The 16,481-nt window shown below is 46.8% G+C and overlaps 2 non-coding genes across 2 annotated transcripts; both read left to right on the plus strand.

The window, feature by feature from the left end:
- The first annotated feature begins 1,452 nt into the window (after nt 1-1,452).
- On the plus strand, nt 1,453-1,524 carry trnae-uuc (transfer RNA glutamic acid (anticodon UUC)). Its single transcript has one exon. It is a non-coding gene; the product is annotated as a tRNA-Glu (tRNA).
- A 1,683-nt stretch (nt 1,525-3,207) lies between these two features.
- On the plus strand, nt 3,208-3,279 carry trnac-gca (transfer RNA cysteine (anticodon GCA)). Its single transcript has one exon. It is a non-coding gene; the product is annotated as a tRNA-Cys (tRNA).
- The last annotated feature ends 13,202 nt before the right edge of the window (nt 3,280-16,481 follow it).

Consider the following 16,481-nt stretch of genomic DNA (forward strand, 5'->3'; position numbering starts at 1 on the left):
AACCCCCCCCCCCCCTCCTCCACTCCGGGTTTCCATAAATTAGTGGTTATCCCGTTTGCCTCACACGCATAAGGCCCCCTGTTTAAAACTGGGTGGAAACATGGGCTTTCTATTCCCTGTTTTACAAAATAACTGGTGGTCTAGTGGCTAGGGTTCGGTGCTCTCACCGCCGCGGCCCGGTTTTCGATTCCCGGTCAGGGAATTGACATTTGGATAGGTTTTTACTGGAGAGAGGATTTGTCTTCGGCCTCGGTGGAATGGTTGGGGTCATCTTGAAGCGCTATTTGGGAACAATAACTCACAGACTCGGTTTCTTCACTATTACATGACAAGAGACTGGTCTAGAGAACGCGGCCAGGATGAGGTTTGGGTTATTTGTCTGACGCTGATGGATAGATCCTGGACTCATTTCCGATCCCACATCTCTTTTACAAAATACAAAGGATTCCTTGGAGAATGCGGGTATCGATTCTGCCGCATCTCGCATGCTAAGCAAGCACTTTACCATTTGAGGTAATTCCCCTGGTTTGGGGTATTTGTCGGATGCTAAGGGGTAGATCCAATCCCAACATCTCTTCTACAAAAGGTGAAGAACTCCTTGGAGACTGTGGGCATTGATCCCAAACAAGACAAGACAAGGTGCTAGACAGGAGAATGCAGTTAGGACTGGGTTTAGGGTGATACCTATGGCTGTACTTGGCCTAGATATTGGGATTGGGGCCCGGATTAGTGTTTGGTACTTGGGAACATTTAATCACAAAAAAACAAAAGAGGTTTTTGGAGAATGCGGGCATTGATCCCACTACCGCTCACATGCAAAGCGAGCGCTCTACCATTTGAGCTAATTCCCCTGCTGTTGCAGCATTGGCAGAGAAATCTTCTGGCATACTCTACTTGTCCTTGCAGAGATGAAGTGGCCCTGGTCCCGAAATGTCCACCTCCAAGATGGACTGAGGTCTTAAACTACCCACATGGACAAGCCAAATATCTTCTGGACAAAAAGAGTTCATGGTCAGACACGACAAAGGTTGAGCCGGTCACCCGAACATGAAACTTTTGATCTGAGTGTCCGGGATTCAAGTCCCTGTTCAGGTGACCAGGTCTGAGGTCCACTTGCAAACGCCTCCTTTTTGCCCTCAATATACGAGGGCAACAGGACAATCCCTTGGTACTCTATGGAAACTATATGAGGAGCCTGGCTTTTAACTGGAACTGGAAAGACTTGTGGCCCCGCACACAAACCAAGTATCTTCTGATCAGCTGATCCTTGACATCAGCTGTCACAGACATTGGCGTCGTCACATGCGAAGCGAGCGCTCTACCATTTGAGCTAATTCCCCTGCTGTTGCAGCATTGGCAGAGAAGGTCCAGTCTTATAACTATTTTGGTTCCTTTGCTGGACTACGTCAAAGCGACACAGACTCTGCCTTTCTGAGTGCAAACCTAAAGCCGTCCCTGGTGGTCTAGTGGCTAGGATTCAGCGCTTTCACCGCTGCGGCCCGGGTTCGATTCCCGGTCAGGGAATTGACATTTGGCTAGGTTTTGACTGGAGATAGAGTCGCCAGATCGTCAACCTCCCACCTGGAGGCGAACTCGTCGCCCACAGTACCGAGGCCATGTCGGCGAAGACGGCAGTACATGGCACAGACACAGCTTCCCCCACTTTAGGCCCCGACTGAAAAAGCAGAACCCCCCATCGCAGCTAAAATAGCCCACTTGGGAGAGCGTTGGACTGGAGTTCTAAAGGTCCTCACAATAAACCTCACTCCTCCTGATGGTCGTTACGTCTTTCAATAATGGGGTGTTAAAATGTGGATTGTCAAAAGGAACAAAGACAATCCATCTGCAACCTGGTCAACGGACACGTAAACAGTGCAGGTACCCTGCTTTGTGCGGCTCCTTTTCAGTGTCCTCCATTGTCAGCGAACCTCACAAGGTCACAGTTTTTTCCTGATCAGGGCACCGTTTTAGGTTGTGTGGATGAGTGGTCTAAAGCACCAGATGAAGGCTCCTTTTGCTCAGCGGGCACTGGTTGAAATCCCACAGCTGGCATTTTCCTGGTCAGGTCCATTATCCACGACTGGAATGATTTGGCAGCAAAGGACTGTCAGATTGTACAACACACCCGAGCACCTCCTGAGCAGAGTTATCCTTTTCCGGGAAAGAACCAAAAACTCTGACTCGAAGGTGCTGATTGCTGCTCCCAGTTGCTTCTAATTCGTCTGCGAGCAAAAATTGAATTTTAGAGTCTGGTTAATTGAAAAGATTTGCTAGCTAGCCAGGAGTTGAAACTTGAATCTTCTGAGATGAGTTATCCTTTGCCCCACTATTCGTACAACAAAAGGACCTGTCATTTAAGGTTAGCTTCTGGATTGTCACTGTTTCGCCAAGACTACAATTGGGTTGAGAGAAAAGTACTTTTTAGACAAGACAATAACAAAAGCAACACACACCTGCCATGACCCAGGGTTGGTGCGGACACAACAATGAGTACGAACCACGATATGATTACAGCTGTCTAACCCGTAGACAACACGTCATCCACTGCGCCACTAGCCATTCAACAAAATAACCTGGAGTTTAAGGTTGGGTTCTAACTAGGCTACCACAGTTTCTGCATTACCAAACACTAATTCAGATGTTGGGACTCATTTTCAGTCAACAAGACCATGTCAACAAAGGTCCTGCAGGAGATGAGGTGACCGAGAGGTTAAGGTGCTGGACTGCTAATCCATTGTGTTCTGCGTGCATGGGTTTGAATCCCATCCTCATGGGACTATACCAATGCAGTAGTTTTGACACCACCTGTGTTTTTCGGAAACATCATTAGAATGCAATTAATCAAAGTATCAGGTATGATGTTGGAGATGGAGAATGCTTTTTTAGCAGGAAAAAGACACAATATACCATTAGGAGAATGCAGGCATCGATTCCACTTCATCAATGAAATGTTTTCCGCATGTTGCACAATTTTCCACAGGAAAGAAATCTTGACGATGTATCACCAAAAGTGCTGAACCGCCCAATGTGTGGCTGAAACTAGTGCACAAGGAATAACTTGTTTAAGTAAACCTTTTAAACCTCGATGACCCATCAAGAAGTCAACCTTTGTTGGTTCAATTCTCCCAGTCACCATGAGGATGTGTGCTGGTTTAGTGCATATGCAGAACTTAGTTCCCATCGTGTAACCATGTTTGGTGTGTTTGAGGGGGTATAGCTCAGTGGTAGAGCATTTGACTGCAGATCAAGAGGTCTCCGGTTCAAATCCGGATGCCCCCTGATGCACTTCTTCGGTTTAAGAATAGTCTAAGAGTACATGAATGCATGGCTCATAATAGCAACAACTTCGGTGTAATATAACTCGAGATTGTTTCCCTTTTTGCATGGCTCCTTTCTACATTCTTCACACTGACATGAAATTTCTGCAGTGGCTTTTGTCCAATTTCCTCGCGGATGACACAGCCCCCCCCCCCCCACCCCCCACGTCTAAGAGAAAGTCCAGCCGCACCACAAAACAAAGTCATTTCAGCTGCTTTTACCCACGATCTTATCTTTTCCGTGCTGACTCAAAGCTTAGGACCATCGGACCAGAGCTCTGCCTTTGGGTTCAGCTCCCACATCACTGTGGCGGACCAGTGGAGCATCCAACGTAGATCAACTGGTAAACTGTCATGTTAGATGCCAAGAACAAGACGCCAAGGTACCTTGAACTCCTCCAGTGGGGGTCAGATCTCTTCCCCAACACATAGACAATTTCATTGAAATGTCAAGACAACCTCTTTTGTCCTGCTAATGTGGTCTGTTTTGTTAGCCCAAATGTCCAAAATCACAAGGGTTTTGCCTTTGTAGGGAGCATTGTAGTACATGTCACATGTGTACTACACATGACATTAGAAAGGATGGGAATTTCTTCAACACAACAAGATTTCTGATTCAAAAACATTTTGTTGAAGAAAAGCCCATTATTTCTGGAACATCTTATGTGAACTAAAATTCTCCCTACAAAGGAGAGATCTTGGTCCATTTGGACAATTGTCAATCTGCCCCCACTTTGGACACATCATCATGTTTCATTGTTTGGCCACTGCTTTCTGAGTTTCGCCAGTACTCTTATAACCCCCCCCCCCCACCCTCCTCCACTCCGGGTTTCCATAAATTAGTGGTTATCCCGTTTGCCTCACACGCATAAGGCCCCCTGTTTAAAACTGGGTGGAAACATGGGCTTTCTATTCCACAGGAAAGAAATCTTGACGATGTATCACCAAAAGTGCTGCACCGCCCAATGTGGGGCTGAAACTAGTTAAGTAAACCTTTTGGACCTCGATGACCCATCAAGAAGTCAACCTTTGTTGGTTCAGAACAGGCACAGAACATCCCTGCCTCCCTCTGAATCTTGCAGGTCACTGGGAAGATATTCGGCTCGAAGGACCATTTGGTCCCGAACATGAAACTTTTGATCTGAGTGTCCGGGATTCAAGTCCCTGTTAAGGTGACCAGGTCTGAGGTCCACTTGCAAACGCCTCCTTTTGCCCTCAAAATACAAGGACAACAGGACAACACCTTGGTACTTTATGGAAAATTCATGAGGAGCCGGGCTTTTAACTGGAACTGAAAAGACTTGCAGCCCCGCACTGTCTGAAGTGGGATTTGAAACCACGCCAACAAACCAATGGTTTGTAAATCAAATCAAATCAAATCAACTTTATTTGTAGAGCACTTCTCCTGCAAGGAGATGCGACACAAAGTGCATGTAAATAGGCTTGTAACCTCTTCTAACCTTGTCTGGATGTCTGGATGTCTGGCCTTTTGAAGAATGAAGTTAAGGTCCTTTCAGCCAGCCAATAAGCATTTTCAAACTATTTGCCAAGTCACAAAATAAATAGGGATTGTTCTGAAAACCGGGCTTGAACCAGGGACCTTTAGAACTTCAGTCTAACGTTCTCCAAAGTGAGTATTTCAGCTCCTTAGGTGGTGTTCTGCTTTTTCAGTCGTGGGTAAAAGTGGGGGCAGGGTGAAGCTGTGTCTGTGCCACGTGTGTTGCTGTGTACCTGGTCCAGTGTGTTCTCAACTTGGGTTGGAATGTCCCCATGCCGGTAACGGGTGGGGAATACAGTCCGTTGATGAGGATAAGAGCTACAGAAAATCGGAAGGATTTCACTGGTTGAAGTCTCCAGCTACCATAAAAACGGTCATGGGCCACAAGCCTGTTCTGAATCCCGCTTCGGCCAATCGACACTACATCAACTCAGCAGCAGTCCTTGTTAGTATAGTGGCCAGTATCTCCGCCTGTCACATGGAAGATTACGCGGTTCGATTCCCAGACGTGGAGTTCCTGTTTTGTGTGTCACGTTGAACCTTGAGCAGGGTTGCGGTTGCAACAACCAGTCCGGGAGAACAAGACCTCTATTCATCTTCTTCTCCAAGTGCTCCGCTGTGTTGTACAATCTGACAGTCCTTTGCTACCAAATCATTCCAGTCGTGGATAATGGAGCTGACAAGGAAAATGACAGCTGTGGGATTTCAACCAGTGGCTCCTGAGCGAAAGGAGCCTTAATCTGGTGCTTCAGACCACTCATCCACCCAACCCAAAACGGTGCCCTGATCAGGAAAAAACTGTGACCTTGTGAGGTTCGCTGACAACGGAGGACACTGAAATGGAGCCGCACAAAGGAGGGTACCTGCACTGTTTACGTGTCCGTCGACCAGGTAGACCGGGATTCGATTGGCGGACCTGGAATTGTTTTCATGTGCAGTGACAGCAGTTCACAGACAGCGCTGAAAGATGACCCGAACCGTTCGACCGAGGACCAAGACAAATCCTATCTCCAGTCAAAACCTAACCAAATGTCAGTTCCCTGACCGGTGTTAGGGTTAAACCCAAAACATTATCACTAACTGTGAAAGAAGACACAAAGACGTGAGATATAGGCTTGCAAGGAGAGTGATCAGAGACTGTTCAGTAACATTCATCCAACCTACTCTGAAAAACAGTCTCTGCTCTCCTTCTTTTATTAAAGTTTAGGTGTGCCCTATTACATAGGTCTCAATCGTCTAAGGGAGGGGGAACAGTTCACACGGTTGAGACTGGTTTCAACATCAAGCATATTTTGAGAAAGCAAAGACAGATAGGAGACATCAAGCTTATTTTGAGAAAGCAGAATGTCTCAAGGAGACATCCTGTTATTGAGTGTCTAAAGGAATGTGATGAGTTATGCAAACGTGTGATCTATGTGCATGTAATAGTAACTTGGATAATATGAAGCAAGCTTATTGAATTTGATTACATGATATATACAGCTTTATTCCAACATTTTCCCCCTGTTTATCCAATTTACTCATTGTAGAACATCATTTATTGATCACTTCACGAGGATTTTCGATCATAAAGTCAAAAACATATGAGAAAAAGTTACACCTAGAGGAGAAATGTCACTCATAGTCGCCTGGATCTGGAAAAAGATCAGTAATGTTAAAAGATGTTTCATCGTCATGGTCAACACTATCTTTATTAATGTTAACACCATCTTCGTCGTCGTCATGTTGTGGAATAAGAGTGTAAAGCTCTTGAACATGTAACTGAATGGGTGAAATAGCAGAGGATATTACCTGGGTGCAAATCCTGCGAAAAATGGGGATACAAATACATCCACACACTGCCAGAATGCTGACAAAAACTGTCACTGCCAATGCAATTGTCATTAAAAGAGGCTTCCACTTACTGAAGAAATCAGCTAACCCAGACCACATAGAGGTATCAACACCTGAATGCTCTTTCATCTTCTTATTCAGGGACTGAAGTCCATCCAAGGCCCTGGTGAGGCTGCCATCTGCTGCTGTATTGTTCAGAATGAACGTGCAACACTTCTCACCAAAAAGGGCGCAGACATGTCCTTTCTCCGCCAGCAACATGTCAAGAGCAATGCGGTTCTGGAAAGCCATCAAGGACGTAGCTGACAATTGCTCATGAATTGCTTGAAAACCATCTTGAGTATAATTTCCTAGCTTCTGCACCTTGTAGTGGATGTAGTTGATCCTATCTACATTTTTATTTATTGTTATCCAAGGTACAATAGATTCCCACCCAGCTGCTATTTGATTAACCAGTTTATAATCATCAGGAACACCTCGTGGAATACCTATAGCATCAATATAAGTTGGATCATTATCACTCCATCCCAAGCCTCTTTTAGTCCTAGTCCATAAATGTGGGAGTATGGTGTCAAATGTATGTAGTAGCTCAACCGCTGTGATCTGGAATATGTGTACAGGCAGAATTAAGGTAACAGTAGCACAATATCCTGTGGTATTGAAAGGTAATTTGTCATATATGGCGTTACCACCACACCACCACCATATGTCGCTTCGTGATAAGGAAGAAAAATGTACGTCGACGGTCTCAGTTTCCACACATAAGGAAGCATTCAGTGAACCCAATGTGTTGCCAGTCCCAGTCCTGTGAATACATGTGAAATTTCCCATTGCAACTTTATTTGAAAACAGTGGTTTCTTCTTCTCTGGACCTGTAAGGGGGAAAACCTTATCGAAAATAGCACAGTTTTCTGTGGGGTTGGTCTTCATCATGACCTGTAAAAGGCAACTTTTATTCAAAACAGAAGGAACTATCTGCAGCAGCGGTCTTGGTCCTGTGATGGGAAAATTTATATTTCACAGGTATAACATAGGTTACACATTGTTTGAATTACTTTAAGGCCTTTTGTGGACCTTCAACATTTGTATCCGAGCACATCCTGCTGTTCCTTCAAAGATGGTGGCACAGCAGGATGCTATCTGTAACCTGGGGTTAGGGGCAGTGTCGGAGGAGGTCATTCTTTGATCAAAGCTTTACCTTCATGGGAAAAGGGGACATCAGGATGTCCCACCAAATGGCTGACCCTAGGAGGTTGTCTCACATGGGTGTGACAAACCGTGCCAGAAGAATGGGTGTGAAGGCTAACCCCCATACATGAGGGTGGCATCGGGGGAGTGACAAGAAAGTCTCTTTTCTTTTGTAATGTAATTCATTTGCATGCTATGGAGTATAAAAGTTCCCGCCAAGAGACCACTCTGGGCCAGACACCTACAGACAGCCATGCATACTGTGTGTTGTCTGACCCCTTTGTTTTGCAAAGGTAATAAAAACTGCCAGAGCTATGTATTTATTTCAGGCATTCTCTATCCTACTTAGGATGATAGAAATTTTTTCCACAACAATTTGGTGTCAGAAGTGGGATTCCTTGGCTGATTGGATCTGGACCTGTGGCGGACAGCGACTGATCATCCTGGAATTAATTTTTTCCTCCAGCCTCTCTGTCATTGACATTCAGAGATTTTGAGGGCTGCCCGTCCAGGACTCCAGACCATCACCACTGGAATCTCTTATCAGAGTGGAACAACGTCTTGTACACGGTGAGAATGCTGAAATGAATGCTGGTCTGGCATTAGGTAACAATATACTCATAATATTTCCCATATGTACATTTGGTCACGTGTCACTGCAGGGCTGGCTGGTTGGGAAAAGGCTCAACACCGCTGCAGTGGCATATATCAGCAGGTAGAAGCTGAAATTAATGAGCAAAATTTGTCGATGGGTATGTTGAATCTGAAACCAGTTTTCAGAATTCAGCCATGCTCATAGACATACCTGCCATTCAATTTCAGGGTTGAGTACCGCTGTTAGGCAGGTAGAAGCTGAAATTAATGCTCAAAACTTGTCGATGGGTATGTCGAAGCTGAAACCAGTTTTCAGATTTCGGCCATGCTCATAGACATACCTGACATTGAATTTCAGGGTTGAGTACCGCCAAAGGGCAGGTAGAAGCTGAAATTAATGCTCAAAATTTGTCGATGGGTATGTCGAAGCTGAAACCAGTTTTCAGATTTCGGCCATGCTCATAGACATACCTGACATTGAATTTCAGGGTTGAGTACCGCCAAAGGGCAGGTAGAAGCTGAAATTAATGCGCAAAATTTGTCGATGGGTATGTTGAGGCTGAAACCAGCTTTCAGAATTCAGCCATGCTCATAGACATACCTGCCATTCAATTTCAGGGTTGAGTACCGCCAATGGGTAGGTAGAAGCTGACGTTAATTTATATTGACCTTCAGGGTTGAGTACCACCTTAAGCTTTTCCAATTGTAGCAGGAAACAATTAGGATTCGGGGCGACGGCCTCGTCTATGGGTAACTGTGCACAGGTAGTGACATTTGTAAATATGGGAAATCTGGTAAACAAGCAACTATAGGTAAAGAAAAAAAAATGAGGAAAGCATGCATAAAAAAAATAAAAAAAAAACCACTAATATGGGGAACTTTTGAGAACAAGAGAAAGTGAGTTAAACAAAATAGAACAAAACAAAAATAGGTGAGATTTTTGTTGGGAATAATGGTGATAAGGGAAAACATCACATTGCATTGTTTAAAAGAAAAAAAATATTATTTGAGAGAAAATCAAAAAGCATTCAAGAATTGTGTTTAGGGCATGGACTCTTTGGAAAAAAAAAATGAAAAAGGCTAAAAACCATTGAGAGCAGAGAGCACGGCTTGCAACTAAGACTTGTAATGATGATCGTTACATAGATGATGAAGATCTGCAACACACACTGACATGAAAAGAACAGACAAGACTTCTCAGAATAGGTCTTCCTTCTCTTTCTCCTACAGTGCCTCAGTGTCTCAGAGTGGACCATGATCTTGATCGCACACCTCCACCCTTGCTCTGCCAACAACCTGACAACAACATCCTGATACAACAACATGCACGATGAGTCCAATATCATCAGCCATGCCATTATGTCCAGTTTCATCTTCACCAAGACCTGAAGAAGATCCAACACATGAGCTGTGTTCTAACTGCAAACGATCCCTTCCAGACATGCATTGTCGCTCGTATCCAAACGGATGCTTAGCAAGTATCCTGTGACTGATGGTGGAGACCATGAGTGGGACAATGGTGTAAGGAAGGCGTGTGGGGAGGCCATAACAGCCCTGCTTGTGTTTAGTGAAGTTGTCCCACTTTCCCTGACCACTGAAGAGTTCTGAAGATGTTTGTTGACATGGTGTTCACGGTGACGACAATCACATCACCAGCCACTAAAGCGGAATGTGGCCGAATTAGAACTGGATGGATCACACCTTTGATGCAAGGACAAGCCAAGCACCAGAATCCATGGGTGGCAACAAATGGCCACCTGCAAGGAGGACACCCAGAGAAGAGACTGGGACAGCAATATGACCCTGGCATGTGCAGTAAAGGAGACTTTGGACCAAAGACTTGATGGAGGACTTTCTTAACAAACATGGTGGAAGGAAGCAAGGAGGTGGGGCGTGATGGGATCATGCCTACTCTGACTCATCTGATGCCAAGGATGATACTGAAGTTGACAGTAACACACACACACACATACACATCTATATGCCCTGTCCTTTTCTTCCTTTTGTTTAGAGTCTTGGCTTAAATCAGCCCCTCTTGCTGATAACTATGTAGAATATGATCTACTTCTCTCTTTTAGAATATGCTATAAGAAGACGTAGTACAAAATATGGCAAGGTTATTTCTTTTCCTTTCGACTCTGATGAAACACACTCACTAAGAGTGACAAATTCCTAACCTCTCCAAAGTTGAATGGCAATTATGTTAACTTCGTTGGCCAATCAGGTGAAGTGGACCAAAGACAAGTCACCATTGGATTTTCTGTTTAAGAGAAAATTCATCTTCAAAAATTAAGTTTTTTGGCATATGGTGCAAAGGACCAAATGGCCTATTTTCTAATTCAGATGGAGGTGAAGGTGTAAAAACTGACACTGACCCTGATGTTCACACTTTGGTGAAGCAAGATGCCAATCAGCTGTATGCATATCAAAGGAAGATGCAAACTGGTGACATGAGTGCTCAACTGGTGGAGGAGGTTAAGAATGTACTTTCACGCACGCACACACACACACACACACAATTTATGCAAATTGATGCTCTGCAAGGTCTTCAATGCACATCATACCTTTCTATGGTGATGAGAAATTTGATAAAAGATATTGACATAGGGATAGCTGTTAGGGGAATGTTTATCTCACAAATATTTTGTTCTGAGCATAAGTGCTGCCTTGATGCACATTTGGGTTACTCAGGTACCATTTTTTTGACGTCAATGATCCCATTCCTCATGGGTCTCTATCTAAAAGAGACACAGTGACAAATGGAATAATGTGGGCCTTTTTTGTACAAGCATGCTATTTTACATTTGATTGGGAATGCAAAAACAATTTGTTAATTTATTACAGTCCGCAATTGGATTTTTTGAAAAGTGTTTTCGGCAAAAATACACTCAGAAAGGACTGTCCAGCTGGTTTTTCATTGTTGTGTTGTCTTGTTTGTCTGTGTGAGTGTGAGGCTGAAGCCATCCCTGACCATCACTTTGGAAAAAGGAAACAAATGTATTGCAATACAGAACAAACCCAATGATTAGTTTACTAATAGACGCATTCAAAGAACATATTAGGCTGTTCTGCTCTTTTAGCATCAATAGGCATAAATTAAATCTGCTAAAATGTAGATAGTTAATTTAGGGTATGCAGAACCTTCATCTAAAAATTAGCTATTCCGAAAAAGGCCTTGTAAATTAGGACAATCCGACTTTCTGTCATGCCTGCCATTGCCTACCCCGCCTTCGCCTTGGAGACCACGCCTCCTGCCTGATTGTGCTCAGGTGTCCCTCATCACCTCATTTCCTGCTGGCTATATATTGCCTCTGATCCCTCCTGTCTGGTGCAAGTTCGTTGTACTCCCATGTCTCGTTCTAGCATTCCTTGTCATCGCCTCGCCTGGTTCTCGACCCTCGCCTGCCTTTCGACCTCTCCTTCTGCCTGCCGCTCTTGGATACCTTTGCCTTATTGGACTGACTTCCCGTGTACCGACCCTCACCAACGTGTAGAACCTTACCTCGTGTCGTGCCTGCCAATTCTGCCTTTGGGTCCTTCTCCCCACGTCCTGCCCCTGACAGAACGAACTTGCCATCATGGACCCAGCGGAGTTGGAGTCTGTTCGACAGGCACTCCGGACGCAAGTACAGCGCCAGAGCCAGCAAGAGGAACAGCTTGCCGCTCTAGGCTCGGCGTTGCAATCCCTGTCGGAGCGACAAGACGCCATGGCTGGGAATCTAGGCTCCCAGCTGAACTCCCTGCTATTGGCTCTTCAACCCGCTGCTCAACCCGCGGCTCCAGTGGATCCAGCAGCGGCTTCGCTTCCTCCACCGGTCCCGACTTCCGCCTTGCCGGCCGCCACGTGTCCACAGTTGTCACGGCCGGAGTGGTTCTCTGGCGAGTCGGGCGACGTACGCCCCTTTTTGACCAAGTGTGAACTCCATTTCGAACTTCAAGCCCCCGCATTCATGTCGGAGCGTGCCCGGGTGGCTTTTGTGATTTCCCATCTCACGGGCAGGGCAGGAGCGTGGGCCACCACGGAATGGAGCCGTCGGTCCGCGGTGTGCGAGTCCTACGCAGCATTCTCCAAGGCACTGGAGCAAGTGTTCCAACGCCAGCCGTCCGGCAGAGAAGCAGCTCGCTCCCTGCTCCAGCTACGTCAGGGGCGTCAGCGTGTCACCGACTACGCTGTCGGATTTCGCGCTCTCGCGGCAAACAGCGACTGGAACGCCCCCGCATTGTTAGACGCGTTTTTTCTTGGACTGTCCCCCCACATCCGTAAACAAATGATCCCTCTGAAACTGCCAGGAACAATTGATGAGCTCATCGCCTTGGCGGTCATGATTGAGAAGCGCCTTCATGATCATGAGGAGGAGAGCAGGTCGCGTGGGCGAGATTCCATCACACACTGGGGTGGCAACCTCGGGCGCGTCAATGATGTCCGGCCCACCCCTGTCGCCGTGCCACTTGCTGCGCCCTCTGCTGATGAACCCAGGCAACTGGGACTCACCCGACTGTCTCCAGAGGAAAGGACCCGCCGCAGAAGTGAGGGCAGGTGCTTTTATTGTGGTCAAGGGGGACATCTAGTGGCTAATTGTGGGGTCAAGATGGGCAAAACAAGCAACCTGGGACATGGCTCGGTGAGTCTTAATGTTGTTATCAGCAATCCGGCTCTCTATAAACCTTTGGTCCAATTTTGCTCTCAGCACACATCCATCATGGTACCAGTATTTGTGGACTCCGGGTCTGATGCCAATCTCATTAGTACTTCTCTCGCCAGGAAACTAAAGCTTCGCCTGTGCCCTCTACGACACCCTCTAACAGTGAAGGCGGTGGACGGAAGCTCTCTGGGCAAAATTAGTCACAGGACTCATCCCGTCAAGATTTCATTTCCAGACAGTCACACAGAAAAACTAAGTCTCCATGTATTTTCTAGCTCTGATCATGAAGTTATCTTAGGGCATCCTTGGTTAAAGCAACATAACCCCCACTTCGATTGGGCTTCTGGGCAGATCGTCTCTTGGGGGCCTGGCTGTCAGGGCAACTGTTTGGGGAGTGCCAAAACAGTGCTGGAACCTCAAGGGGAGGTGAATCTAGCATCTGTTCCAGAGTGTTACCATGATTTAGCAGCGGTATTCAGTAAAGTCAAGGCCAAGTCACTGCCCCCCCACCGGGTCCACGACTGTGCGATTGACCTGTTGCCAGGAACCACACCCCCACGGGGAAGACTCTTCTCCTTGTCCCCTCCCGAACGTCGTTCAATGGAGGAATACATTCAGGAGTCACTTGCAGCAGGGATTATCAGGCCTTCCTCATCTCCTGCTGGGGCGGGTTTCTTCTTTGTCGAGAAAAAAGACAAATCCCTTCGGCCATGCATAGACTACAGAGGCCTTAACGACATCTCCATCAAGAACCGGTATCCCCTGCCCCTCATTGCCACCGCCACTGAGCTCCTGGAAGGAGCTAAGATTTTCACCAAGCTGGATTTGCGTAATGCCTATCATCTGGTCAGGATACGAGAGGGGGACGAATGGAAAACAGCCTTCAACACCCCAACCGGACATTATGAGTACTTGGTGATGCCCTTTGGACTGACTAATGCCCCAGCAGTGTTTCAGGGCCTTGTCAACGACGTTTTGAGGGACATGTTGAATATTTTTGTGTTTGTGTATCTTGATGACATTCTTATTTTTTCTCGTGATGAATCTACCCATGTGCAGCATGTCAGGAAGGTGCTGCAAAGGCTCCTTGACAACCACCTATTTGTGAAGGCAGAAAAATGTGACTTTCACCAGTCTTCTGTATCGTTCTTAGGGTTTATTCTGTCTGAGGGGGAGGTGAGGATGGACCCGGGAAAAGTCTCGGCGGTTGCAGAGTGGCCCACTCCAAAGTCTCGCAAAGATGTTCAAAGATTTCTGGGATTTGCTAATTTTTATCGTAAATATATCAGAAATTTTAGCTCGGTAGCCTCTCCTCTCCATGCCCTCACCTCTCCGCACAAACCATTTGACTGGACTTCTGAGTGTGAGAAAGCTTTTGTGAAGCTTAAGGATAGTTTCACCACAGCCCCGGTGCTTGCCATCCCTGATCCCCATCTGCAGTTCGTGGTTGAAGTAGATGCATCAGATATTGGAGTCGGAGCCGTCCTGTCCCAGATCGGTACAAAAGACGGTAAACTGCATCCATGTGCCTTTCTGTCTAAAAAATTGTCTTCAGCAGAGTGCAATTATGACATTGGGGATCGCGAGTTATTGGCAGTCAAGACGGCTCTGGAAGAATGGAGACACTGGCTGGAGGGGTCTACGCTGCCGTTCCAGGTATGGACAGACCACAAGAATTTGGAATATCTCAAATCCGCCAAGAGATTAAATTCTCGACAGGCTAGGTGGTCATTGTTCTTCAGCCGTTTCAATTTTACCTTGTCATACCGTCCGGGTTCAAAGAACACCAAGCCGGATGCTTTGTCCCGTATTTTTTTTCCTTCGGAAAAGGAACCTGAGGAAGTCGCAACCATCCTGCCTAACTCATGTTTTGTCTCGGCCTTGCAGTGGGCAATAGAAGACAAGGTTAGGGAGGCAGGACTCGAAGTGCCTCGGCCCCCAAACTGCCCTGCAGATAAATTATTTGTTGTGGAAGCCATGAGGGGTCCGGTCATTCATTGGGCTCACACCAATAAGACCTCCTGTCACCCTGGGGTTAAAAAGACCATATTCGTAACCCAGCAACGCTTTTGGTGGCCCAACATGGCAAAGGATGTTTCAGAGTATGTTTCTGCCTGTCCTGTTTGTGCTGCTAACAAATCTTCATCACAGAAACCCGTGGGAGAACTCCGGCCCTTGTCTATTCCCCACCGGCCCTGGACCCATATCTCGTTGGATTTTGTTTGTGGATTGCCCCCGTCAGAGGAGAAGACAGTGGTACTCACAGTTGTGGACAGATTTTCCAAAATGTCAAGGTTCATTCCTTTTGTTAAGATTCCCTCGGCCAAAGAAACGGCCGAGGCACTGATGAACAATATATTTTGCATTTTTGGTTTCCCTCAGGACATAGTGTCCGATCGTGGTCCTCAATTTGTCTCCTTGTTTTGGAAGGAATTTTGTGGCTTGCTGGGATCCACAGTCAGTCTCTCATCCGGATTTCACCCCCAGTCGAATGGACAGGCAGAAAGGATCAACCAGGTGCTTGAGACAAAGTTGAGGTGCCTTGCCTCTCAAAACCCCTCCTCTTGGGCTAAACAACTCTTGTGGGTGGAATTGGCCCACAATACCTTGCCTAGTGCATCCACCGGTATGTCTCCGCATCATGTGGTATTTGGTCACCAACCCTCCTTGTTCCCCTCTCTCAGCAAGGATTCCGTTGTTCCCTCCGCCTTGGCCTTGGTGGGCCGCATCAAGAGAGTTTGGCAGAGGGCCCGCAAAAACCTTCAAAGGCAGTCTGATATTTACAAGGTGGCGGCGGACCGTAAAAGAATTCCTGCTCCTGCCTATACGGTGGGCCAAAGAGTTTGGCTGTCCTCCAAGACCCTTCCCCTGAGAGTGGAGTCTAAGAAGCTTGCTCGTAGGTTCGTCGGCCCATTTCCAATTTCCAAAGTTATTAATCCTGTCTCAGTCCGTCTGAAACTACCTAGGTCCATGCGAACCCACCCATCCTTTCATGTGAGCCAGATCAAGCCTGCGAAAACCAGCCCCCTGGTCCCGCCAGCCAGCCACCCACCGCCCGCCCGAATCATAGATGGAGGTCCGGTTTACACAGTCAGGAAACTGCTGGCTGCTCGACGGCGGGGTCGAGGTTGGCAGTATCTCGTCGACTGGGAGGGGTATGGACCTGAGGAACGCCAATGGGTGCCCTCCCGGTTCATTTTGGATCCCTCCCTCATCAAAGACTTTCATGTAGCTCACCCTGAGGTTCCTGGGCCGTCAGGAGCCGGCCATTGAGGGAGGGGTTCTGTCATGCCTGCCATTGCCTACCCCGCCTTCGCCTTGGAGACCACGCCTCCTGCCTGATTGTGCTCAGGTGTCCCTCATCACCTCATTTCCTGCTGGCTATATATTGCCTCTGATCCCTCCTGT

This window comes from Doryrhamphus excisus, unplaced genomic scaffold (assembly GCF_030265055.1).
Source record: "Doryrhamphus excisus isolate RoL2022-K1 unplaced genomic scaffold, RoL_Dexc_1.0 HiC_scaffold_26, whole genome shotgun sequence".
NCBI lineage: Eukaryota > Metazoa > Chordata > Actinopteri > Syngnathiformes > Syngnathidae > Doryrhamphus > Doryrhamphus excisus.